A 12,966-nucleotide genomic window follows, 5' to 3' on the forward strand; every position below is an offset into this window, starting at 1 on the left:
ATTCAGGGTGTTCTGTTATTTTTTTTTTCTGTCTCACTGCACAGTGTGCAAAAAAAAAAAAAAAAAACCGGACCACTCTGAATAACTTTTGATCTAATGATCGGATCTAGGATTCCACCTTAATGATTCGAGTGGCTATTATGCTAACTAATTAGTTCAGACGATATTTTAAGTTCTGGAAAATATTTCCTCATAGTTTAGTCAGAAAAGCGATCCAAAGTTTGGACCTGAGAAATCGAACTTTAAAAGTACGACTTTTTCAAAACTTGATTTCTCAGGAACTATTAAATTGATTTTGCCCAAACTTTGTATTTCGCCATGTAAAATTACTAACTTTAAAATTATGTAAGAAATAGTATACCTAATAATTCAAAATTTTTTCGTCTATTATTAAATAAAATAATGAAAAATAATAAATACTAACTAAAATTTATTTTATGCATGGAATTATCTTTGCATAAGCAAATTTCATAAATGCGTGAAAAATTTCTCGAGCATTAACATTATGAGGTCCAAACTTTGGATCGCACTCCTGACCAAACTATGGGGATTGTTTATTCCTTTGAGAGAGGGAAATAGTCTTTTCACCGAGGGAAATAGTTTTTTTTCACCCTTCCCTTTATGTTAAAGTAGACAAGCCATTACAAAAAAAAAATTCTGCAATTCTATCTTCGCAAAATTTCTTTCCTACTTAAAAAAAAAAAGAGAGAAACTTAATTTTGAAAAAAAAATTAGATGGGGGGGGGGGCTTTGACCGTCGGTGCTCCGGTGTTGTTAATGCCCTGGGTTTGAGAAACATTCCTGAGGTTGATACGAAGATTTGCTAACACGATTTTGATCCTCTACAAAGGTGATGGCACCCCCGCTTCGGTAACCCGAAGACTTGCGCGCGAAGTCGAGCACTTTACGATAGCACAGTTTAACGAGGATCAATACCGCACACCCTCGGTCCCTACGCAGACTGATCCAAGTGGTCACCCACCCGCACACTGACCGTAGCCAGTGATGCTTGACTTCGGTGTAACAGTTGTATAAGAATTTATTCCTTAATATTTTTCATATTTACTTGCCAAAAATATTTTTTAAAATTTCCACGACCTTTTCTTTTAGATAGCACAGAATTAGGTTTTTTTTCTTCTTGATTTCATTATGTGGACAACTTCTGAAAGAATTTTACTAACATTCAAAAATCCAAATTTGATTTATCTCAATCTTCAACATTCAAAATAGAAATTACCTTTTAACTTTTTTTTTTCATGGGATAAATTTGATTTCGGATGGGGGGGCGGGAGTTAACTTACACACAAGGTCAACTTGACTGGTTTCACCCTTATGACAATTTCAAGAAAATATATGACATTTTAAGTCAATATATGAATTAAGTCAATATATGACATTTTAAGAAAATATATGAATTAAAACCAGCCAAATCCATAAATTCATAGAAAGAAAACCCATGAAGTCTACGATATACGTGCATAGGAGGGTAATCTATTTGTAATGCTCTTAAGCAGAGGTAGAATTAAACATTTAAAATTACCATGCACACAAAAAAACCGTGCAGAAACTTTAATTGTTTAACTCTAGTTTAGAGAACTACAAATAGATTTCTAGTTAGCGAGTAATAATTAATCAAATCAATGATACACAATGAAGCGGAAAAAAAATTAAACGAAAAGATAAACTGAAAATAAAGAAAAACTTACAAGATAAATATAGTCTTTATTTGACACTTTACAATTATAACTAAACATAGAATGATTAAAAAAAATTTTCAGATAAATAATAACAATGCTTTTGATACTTCAGATCATATTAGATATAAAAATTCAGAACATATTTAAAAACTCAAAATGGTCTATAATTAGGTATATTTTTTATATAATGTATTCGTATTCACCAGCCATCGATGGGATTTGAACCCGGTGCACCTCATTGGAAGGCGAACGCTCTATCCCCTGAGCCACCACGGCTCATGCCAATGATATAATCGCAATTCGGTATGCAGATATACACATAACTTACTTATTTTATTATATGCATTGATTTAAATGTATGAGCCGGGATAGCCTGGTTGGTAAAGCGTTCGGCCCATGTCAAAGAGATTGTGAAAACTCTACGTGTAGTAAGTGGTGACTGGTGCATGCTAAATCTGCAGGATCACAAAGTCCTCCAGGTTCCTATTACAAATCATAACCTCTGGGGGTACTGACTGACTGATTGTTCGTTCTCTGGTTCAGGTCAAAATTACGATCTGTGGATGATGAATGAGTCGGCCCTATAAACGGGCTGTGACGTGTGTGTGACTGAAGTCGTATTCTTGGCCATACCATTGAAAAACAAGAAACGCACCCTCTGTCTTAAAATGCGCTTTCTCCAAGCAAGCTTGCTGGTATTAGCAAGTGACATTAGAAACAACAACAGATTTAGATGTTTAAAAAAAAACTCCCCAGAATGAGATCTCTTTCCCATTGATTGTGACACAGATTGAATGCGTCAAAAAAACTTTTTCTTCCTCAGATTCTTATCACCTTTTTTATATTAAAATCATTAATTCTTCATCAAGACATCTATAATACAAATTAAAATAATTTATGTAGTATTAAGTACACATAGTTTACGTCACAGTCTTATGAATCTATTTCTCAGATTCCAAATTATTAGGACATCATCGATGAAAGTGCACCCCGATCGTGCCTAAGTGAAGCATAGATAATCAAAGACCTGCCAAAGCCGTGATATGTCAAGACTCACCCTAACACATTGCATAAGTAGTTTTTTTTTTCTGAACCTTAAACATTGCATAATGCAAAAACTGAAACATTTTTTGACCTCTTAGTGTGCCTTTAGTAAAATTTTATTATTATCAATGCTAATTACGGAAAAATGACATAATTTCCAACATAGGAGAATCAAAAATAGAAAGATTTTCTGTATGGCACGATTTATGGCATAAAAGGGTAATTTTGCAATTTCCTTTTAACTGTTATTGCAACTTAAACCAGAAAAATAGAAAATTACAGGTATGTCAATTTAAGAAGTTTAGTAATATGATTAAATATTAACTGTATTAAAATTTTATGATATGCATTTTTTTTTTTTTAAATGAATCATTTTAAATCTGTTTCTTCAAAAAAATATATCCATAAGACAAGGATTTGATTCAATAAAAATTAAAGTGCACCAGGTGAAAATTTTACAAAAATTTGAATGAATTAAAATGCATTTACAATTAAAGCTTAAGCAATGAAAATATTTACAAAATTTCAACAGAATGAAAATGTAATGTAGTATTTACAGTTGAAATTCAGAGATAAAATATTTACAAAGCTTGTTTTATATAAATTTCAGTCATCCTGAAATTACGTAATTTTACATATGTGTCGAATTCTTTTACCTTTTTCAGAAATGTTTCATCAGGCTCTACTTCAAAACACTCAGTATTTTTTAAATTTTTATTTTATTTTTTATTAATAATAAATTTTTATTAGACATAGATGATTTAAAGATGAGTTTATTTTGCTGAATATCCATTTGGATTTAGCATTCGAGTTAGGAATGACAAGCTGAGTCAGCATTATCTTAACAATTTTGCAATTTTTTTAACACCAAAAGCATTTTCTTGATTTTATTTATGTATCCAAGTATTTCAATTGCAGATTGACTGATACAAAGTTTTTTTGCTTTTTCTCCTTCAAATAAGAACAAAGATTATGTGAATGTTCAAAATAAAAAAAGAAGAAAAAAAAATTTAAAACATATTGAATATTTTTCTGATCACCTCAAAATTTGGGGTAGTCAGATTTTTTTTTTTCTTTCAGGAGAGCTGGCAGCTTTGAATGATATGTCATCATAAACTATTCATATTTCAAAAGAATCACTTGCATCTGAAAATATTTTTTTAGTTATTTTATTTAAAATTTAGACTTTATTAACACTTTCATGTCCGGTGACACCAACGTGTTGTCACATGAAAATCAAACATTAGCTGCCGGTGACAACACGTTGGTGCCATGTCCAAGTCAAGCGTTAGTGGCCGGTGACAACACATAGATGTCGCGTGTTGCAACCTGATATTCATGTGACACTTTGTCAAGGAACAATAGAGTACAGGGAGGCCAACTGCTCCGCTTTCTGGAATAATTTTAATAAAGTGGTAGCAAATTATATAGTAAAATTCCTTAAGGAAAGTTAGTTACGCCTACTTTTTAATATAGTAACCAGCAGTTAGATGCTTTAACGTTGCATTTGATATCATACTTATAATTTTTGATATTTAGTGGTGAAAAAATGACTTATAATGAAAAATACTAAGCTAAAAGTAACTTAAATTTCGCTACCACTAGAAAATACTATTTTACAAAGCGGAGCAAGTTACATAGAACCGGTTACATGGCAAACTTATCATTAAATATATGCGGACCGCATAGTGTTAATGAATGAGCAAAGGGTATTTATTGCAGCATTAAAAAAAATACAGTGAAAGTCCAGTAGGAGACTTGTATAGTGAGCTTGATTTAATTCTAGAACAGCAGTAACAATAATTTAAAAAAAACCTAAAAGATAAAATAGATACATCACTTTTTTTTCCTGTTTGCTTTGAACAACTATTTAGATTTAGAATGCATTCATCGACTGCTTTAGCCTACGAAGTATAGACAGAACTGGGAGTTTTTGCTAACTAAACAATAAAAAATGAGCATAACTTTTGATCATTGATAAGATAAAATGATTTCAATACTAAACCATCGAGGCATGGTTGATACTTGGTCATCAAAACTCTCATTCTTTTGAAATGTGTGACAGGATTTAAAAAATAGAGAGATATAACTTGACCAGTGGTAATCCACACAACTAAATAAATAGCAAGGACTAAATATAAAAGTGAAATATGTTTGTTTTTCTCTTTTCTGTATTTAAACCAGGAAAAAAAATAAAAAAATTCCATTATTTTTTTGTATAATATTCCTATTTTAAGATGTAAAAAAAAATAAAAAAAACTTTCCCAATAGCAGAAAGATAGTAAGTTAGAGCTCCTTATAAATACAAATTTTTGTGCCTTTAATACTAGCATTTTGACAGTGACTTGAATACTTGTGCTAACAGTGGATTTATGTAATATTACATGGTTGTTACATCTAGCTTTTACTGTATTTTTTTTACATATATATATTGGAAAGAATAAGGATAATCGTTTTGGTTACGGAGTCAAGGCTTTCATAGAAAGTCCATTAAGCTGCAGCTAATGATACTCTTAATTATAGTAGTATACTTTAAATTATTTCATAATGATCTTGTATCGGGTTTAATGTTTATAACTTTATGTCCATAGATATTCTTTTATTAATAGCAAAAAAGTTTATTTTCATCATAGCAATTTCTCACGACAACATCATTTATGAGAAATAGCTAAATGTAATCAATATTGCATCATTTCCGTCTATTGAGATTTGAGGACCCTTCCAGACATTTCTGGCTACGCAACTGATGCTTGGTTAAGTAAGCTTTTCTTTTGAAACTTTTGCCACATATACTACAAGTGAAATTTTTTTCATTGACATGAACAAGACTGTGCTTAGTCAAATTACCCTTTTCTGAAAAATCTTTAAAGCATATATTACAGGTATAAGGTTTTTCAGTAGTATGAAGAAGGAGATGTTGAGTTAGATTACTTTTAAGTGAAAATGATTTATTGCATATACTACAAGAATAACGTCTCTCTCCTGTATGAAGACGAGAGTGTTGAGTTAGATTGCTTTTTTGGGAAAATCCTTTATTGCATACGCTACAAGAAAAAGGTTTCTCACCAGTATGAAGAAGTAAGTGATACGTAAGATTACTTTTTTGTGTAAATTTTTTGTTACACACGATGCATGAAAAAGGTTTTTCATCAGAATGAACAGCACTATGAATTTTTAAATGAATCTTTTGCGAAAATCTTTTACGGCATACATTACAAGAAAAAGCTTTTTCTTGGGTATGAACGAGATTGTGATTAGTTAATTGATGCTTGAATGAAAAACCTTTATTGCATGTGGTACAATAATGGAGCTTTTCCCTAGTATGAACAAAATTATGATTTGCTAGTTGATTCCTTTTTGCAAATCCTTTATTGCATATGACGCAAGAATAGGGTTTTTCACCATTAACAATATGGTCTTTAAACCGTATTTTTTTACACTTCATAGGTTCATTCATTTTGGAAAACCGATATTGCACCTGCTACAGTAAGAAGACTAGATCGGTATTTACAGATTGTATACACAAGCTATAAGCATATAATTTTGTAAACGTAAGCTAATGCATTATTAAAAAGTTTTTTTTTATCATATCACATAGAAATCATATTAATTTTAAATAAGAATAAAATTGTTTAATCTGCAAATAAATGTGAAATATCACACCTTGAAGGATTAAAGATGCTTGAGCAATAGAAACTTTAAATACCTTGCGTTACAGGAACAATATCACCGCTTGTATAAAAGTAAGAACTACTATAAATCACAAACTAAGTTCACAAAGTTCAAAAATGTTTCATACGGATGTTTAAAAATAACTCCACATAAAAAGATATGGTTGTTTGAATTAAGATCTAATTTTCTAATAAGAATCATTAGAAATGAATTCAAAAATAGCAAAATAATTTTAATACTACAGATTAACAGTTGTAACTTGAGGTTCAAAAGACTTGATTATTCTCATTCCATTTTCAATAAGATACAATTCTTGATCAGTAACTAAAAGAGAAACAAAAAAGATGTGACAAACATATCAAAACAACACTGTTATTAAGAATTATATATTTTACTAATTTAGTTTACTAGTAATTTAACATTAGATGAAGGAGATTTTGACACCTCTTCTCAAAATTATTATAATTGGCTCTTAAATTAGAAATCATAGGGAACTGGCTAAGTCTTAGAATTATTCAAAATTTAAATTTTTAAAAGAAGTTTTTTTTAATGTATATTCTGAAAGGTTTTAGATAATATTTCTACTGTATGTTTCATCAAAAATTACAGTATGGGTTAAAAAAAAACTTTTTTTATGACAATTAAATTTAGAGTTGTCAATGAGTATTAGAGAACTCTAATGGCTTGATATATATATATATATATATATATATATATATATATATATATATATATATATATATATATATACAAGTCTATATATATATATGTAGGACTTTGTGGAGCATAAGAGGAAATAATGACAATAATTTAATAATCAAACTTAACATTTAATAGAAAAAAGGAAATAAGTTTAACAGTGATATCATGACCGGTGAGAGCTGCCTACTCGCAGGGTCGCCAAATCGAATATCATGGGTCTGTCTAGATTTTTCTGAGAGATACCTATTTTGTGAAAATTTAGACATAATTTGTGAAAATTAAAAATAATATTAAAAAATCAAACCAAAAATATGGATTTATCGTTTCTTGTGGGATACAAAAATAAAATTTTAAGAAAAAGTATTTTGTGAAACTACCGTTTTTCCTAAAGTTGAATTTGTGAAGGTACCGCTAAACGGTAGTAAATTTGGCCTGGACAGACCCCTGAATATGAAATTAGATTGTTCTATGGAAAAGAGACCGTGGATACCGGGGGTTCCCTTTGTTGTCTGGCTGGCGTTGCTCGATGAGGAAGTAGACGATTAAATTCTCCGAAGTATTACATAATGACAGATGATGCAATTTGCAGAAATATTACACTTTGAACTTACTGTAACTAACTACAGATATATATATATATATATATATATATATATATAAATAAAGGAGAATTACAACCACTAATTTCTATAGTTCACTGGATTGCTAATGGGGAAACAGTTTGAATAGCTGAAGTGAAGCACCCGAATCTCCACTGGATCTCTTTTGAATCTCCACTTGGAGATCAGGCTTCACAATCACTTTTAGCGGCAATGAATTCGGCATCTACAGACCTGGCTGTACTTCCAAAAAAATATTTTTAAATTATCAAAATATTCTCATCATTAAAGTAATTAGTTTTGGAATAATTTTTTTCATAAGATTTTGAAATATTTACACATTATGAAACAACTTTTCTTTAGTTAAAAAAAATATATTTATTTTATTATTTTTTTTTGTCTACTTTTCTCTTATTATCATTAGCAGGGGTGATTGTGAGCCCAAGTCAAAATTCTGGAAAATTTCTTGAGTAAAAAAAAGTTTAAATTGAAAAATTAGAAAAAAAATTTAAACAAGGTTTTTTTCCTTTTTCTCAATATTTCTTAGTTTACTTAAAATATATTTAAAATTTTACACATACCTATGATGACCTGGAGAAGTAATTGAAATTTACAAATATGTCTTTCTCTCTTGAGTTTATGATTATAATAACTATTTACTGATAAAAAATGAATATTAATCATGAATATAAGATTATAAAGTATCTCTTTGGCTCTCCCTTACAAATAAATAAAATAAACTGTGCTCTTAAGTTTCACCTTTGAAAATTTGATTTCCGAAAACTTTTGTGATCAATGATTTTTTTAAAGATCTGAACCTTCGACCTCTGGAAACTTCTGGATCACGGTCAGTGGAAAAACCGGATTTTTTCCGGAGCACAATCAGCCGTGCATTAGGATTGATATCTAATCTCTTATTATCTAAAAGGATTAACAGTGATTCCAAAGATCTGAAGTAAAAATTCTAGGTGCCCCATTCCTTTCCTTACTGTCCCTTGCTAACAAACTTGAAGCATTGAATCAGTAATCGATTGTGATCACTGAGTGCAACCCTAGAGATAGAAAAAAAGATAGCATTTTACTGGAACTACATTCAGATGGGTCAACAAAAGTGCACTTGCAACGAATAGTGACACTTGAGAGAAACTGGAGCTTAAATTAAGCATTTTGTTTTTAAAGAACTAAAACCGAACAACTAAACTTATTTTTATTTAACTTTTGATGCATTCTATATACATTAGCTTAGGATTTCCAGTTTGCCTGGAAAAAAATATTATTTTATCCATAAGTATAGCTTAAACATAAACAAATTAAATTCAATATAGTTCCAGAAAGTTAAAAGAAACTACATTTTAAAATTTATAAATCACATTACTTGAATTTAATATTCATGCTTAACAGAGTTTGATTAAAAATATTAGTATGCTATTTGTAATGAGGAATTCAATATGACACTTGTAGCAGTGTATATGAAAAGCATCTGATTTGTTAATTTAGTAGTATCATCAAAAATTGATTATGATATTTTAAAAGTTTATTATTATGAAATAAGGTTTTACTATAGTTTATTTGTGTAAAATATAACAAAGACCTCAGTTGCTTTTATTTATTTTTTTTCGAAAAGGGAAAAAAAATTAATTCAACTTATCTATTTTTTTCAACTACGTACTACCTTTTAGTTCTCACATGTTTAAAAGAGGTACATATTTATTATCGAAATTAATTCTATTATTTAAACTACAATGAAATTATAAACTGTGTAAAATATTCATATTAGAAAGAGTTTCCTCCATTTCTTTCACTTGTGTTGGAAGAGACCTACAACTTTAAAGGTGATTTTTCCCATAGTATTTTCCACTGTGGACTAGCTCTGCATTGGATCAACATAGATTAAATATGAAGCAAGTATAACTTTTATATTTCTTTAAACCGTGTTCATAACATGTTTTGATACACCAGAGAGGGTTAATGTGGAATAGCTCTACAATTAGTAATTTTTTCAATAAAAAGTATGCAAATATTGTTTTTGAAACAAGAATATTCTTAAATAAATGTATTGTGATTATATTTAAACATACAGATGCTCCAACTACTTTTTTCCCCATATTATTACATTAAAGAATTCATGATTATGACTTTGAAATTAAGTTTCAATTAGGATGATATGTATTTTTGCTAACTTTACACAATTTCATCAAAAATAGCAAGGAAAATGTAGTAAATTTTTTTTTTTTTTTTAACATTTTAAATATAATATATTGTAACAGTGTAAAATTAAATATCTATACCAGGGGTCTGTCTAGGTTTTTCTGAAAAGTACCTATTTTGTGAAAATTTTGACATAATTTGTGAAAAATTAAAAATTATATTAAAAAGTCAACACAAAAACATGGTAAAAATATAGATTTATCGTTTCTTAAGGGATACAAAAATAAAATTTTAAGAAAAAGTATTTTGTGAAACTACCGTTTTTCCAAAGTTGAATTTGTGAAACTACCGTTTTACCTAAAATTGAATTTGTGAAGGTACCGCTAAACGGTAGTAAATTCAGCCTGGACAGATCCCTGTATACAGTATTAAAATTTAATATCTATACAGTATACAGTGTAAAATTTAATATCTATAGAAGTAACTTGAAGTTTTTTACAATTTCTAGCAATTTTTTTTATTCCATTTAATTATTTAGAGGATATTGTTTTGTTTTCCATGAAAAAACTGATACAGAAAGGCAGAAACTTGCGTGAAATTAAACTTTTGCAACATTTCAATAATGAATCAATTACAAGTAACTGGAATTATACAAAATTTAATAAATAATAATAAATATTTTAAAGTACAAATTTGATTTATAGAAATCTAAACAGTTCCTTAAAGAATAAAGGATTTTACAAATGGTGACATTATTAGAAAGTAATATATCTTCAAATATCTCACATTCGAATAGTAATGTCACTTTTTCTAAATGTATACTACATCAGTTCTTTTAAAATAAGTAAAAATTATTTTCACATGAATTTTTTAAACTACCAACAAAATAAAAGTTCCTTTTGGAATTCAATAAATGTACTTTTAATCATAACCATCGAGTATGAATCAAAATTAATAATATGATAAAGATATCAGTAAAATTACCTGAATTAAAAGTATAGTAATAATATCTTGTTCAAATTGACTTGATGACTGTCTTCTTCACATCACGTATTGCGTAAGACTAAAAGCTTCCTAATAGAAACCTAAAGAAATAGAACAGTTGGTAATCATTAGTAAATGAAAGGCTAAGTTTATATAAGTTAAAAGTACAAAGTAAAAAATTATAATAATAATTATGTTTCTGTGTCAGAGAGAAACCACACTGAGTGAAGCAACTTAGCGATACCACACTTACTGCTTTATAATCAACTAAAACTTACTACATTCCAGTATATATAAATCTTTCTTGATATTAAATAGAGATAAAAATGTTAAAATATTCCTAAAATTTTTTCCATTTATTTTTTAAAAATGGCTTTCAGGAGAAAATGAAAATCCGAAATAAAAGCATTAAATTTATTAATAGTTATGAGTTATTTTATTTTTATTAATTCTATTGGCATTATGAATTTCATTATCATCTTCATTAATCTTATTGTTGTTATATTTAAAATTTAATTTCAATTTCATTAATCATAATTATTAGAAATTTTGTTTGTAAGTGTAATCTTTTTATTTGATTTTTTTTTTTTTTTGTGCTAAACAGTAAGAATTTTTGTAAGAACCTATATATTGCACTTTCATGACCTTAACAAAAACTGGTGCCACTAGATTTATTGATTTGTAAGTGAAGTTGGTGAAGACAAACGTATTAAATTATATCTTATTTTTGCAACCAATTTTCAGGTACTTTCGTCAAAATATATATTTTTTAATAAATGAGTCAAGAATATGATGAATAACTTCTTAGCATTTTAGTAAACTTTGCTTTGCCCAGTTTTTGAAAAGGAAAAGTCAAAATGCTAAGCAGAAATATATCATTATACAAACTGATTTCAAAAAACAAGTTCGATTTTCTCTATACATATAAATAAAATTCATATAAAGAAAGAAGAAAGGAAAAGAAAACTTTTACCATGAGAGCTTATATGAACAATTATGGAATTACACAGCAAAACTATTTTAAAAAATCTCAATCGAATTAGCTGAAAATTGCATTATTGATATAACTTTTTTTTTACTTGACTGTTTGTTTATTAAACTTTGTGTTTTAAAAAGGGCAGTGTCTATTGCACCGACTATCGGTAAGATAGCCTCAGAGCTATCGCGCCGACGTTGACAACAGCGCCACTTTACAGAAACTAATTCATCGGTACAATAGCTATAAGCTTGGCCACCAAAATAGGGCTAAATATCATTGTTTGCCAAGGCTATAAGTTATGCTTTTCTACCTGTGTATGTGAAATTGGTAATGGGTTGTCATTGTTTGATGGGTTGTCATTGTTTCACCAACAACAAAAAATTTAAAACTAAAAGAACATTATTTCTTTTTTCCTTAAAGCGTATAAAATTTTTCATAGAATTATTAAAATCTAAATTATTTATTAACATTATATTGGATTTATTTAAATATATTAATTGTTTCTTTCGACTCATTTATATTTTAATTAGTAATTTAAATAAAGTTTTTACTAAAGTACAAATAAAGGTGTCTTTTCCTACTTTTTTTTCTGGTGAAATATATCTATTTTTTATTTATCATTTATTTCAAAGGGTACCAAAATTTTCGAAATTATTATTTTTCTTTTAATTTATAAATTTTTTGAGACAGTTTTAGGGGCGATAGCTATTACGGTTATTTAAATAAATTATATTAAACTTAATTGTCTGGTTGAAAAATATTTTTTAATAATAATAATTTAAATTCAACTGTTTTCATAATAATAATAATACACTACATAAAGTGACAGAGGAATTAATTGTATACCATTAAAATATATGAAAATATGTTTTGCGATACAGCTTTTAATAATACATCTAGCATTTGAACACAATATATTAATATTAATAGTTATTTATTTTTGTAGAGAATTGTTGGGACTGCGAGAGAAAACATTTTGCCTTATAAATTATTAATGTTATTAACTTCATATTGATCAAATATATTTTATGTAATTTATTTTCGGTGGTTGACTTATAAATTAAATGAAGATTAAATAACTTTTTTCAATAAATTATGTATCCAATAACGAGGATTTAATGGCAAAAAAATTTAATTTTTG

At 28.2% G+C, this 12,966-nt stretch overlaps 1 non-coding gene across 1 annotated transcript; it reads right to left on the minus strand.

The window, feature by feature from the left end:
- Positions 1–1,702: 1,702 nt before the first annotated feature.
- On the minus strand, positions 1,703–11,979 carry LOC107444062 (uncharacterized). Its single transcript, XR_011636651.2, has 3 exons — positions 11,820–11,979; positions 10,847–10,947; positions 1,703–6,737 (listed from the first exon to the last, which is right to left on the minus strand). It is a non-coding gene; the product is annotated as an uncharacterized LOC107444062 (transcript).
- Between the last annotated feature and the right edge of the window lie 987 nt (positions 11,980–12,966).

This window comes from Parasteatoda tepidariorum, chromosome 1 (genome assembly GCF_982258835.1).
Source record: "Parasteatoda tepidariorum strain Cologne lab strain chromosome 1, Ptep-v5.0, whole genome shotgun sequence".
In the NCBI taxonomy this organism is placed as follows: domain Eukaryota; kingdom Metazoa; phylum Arthropoda; class Arachnida; order Araneae; family Theridiidae; genus Parasteatoda; species Parasteatoda tepidariorum.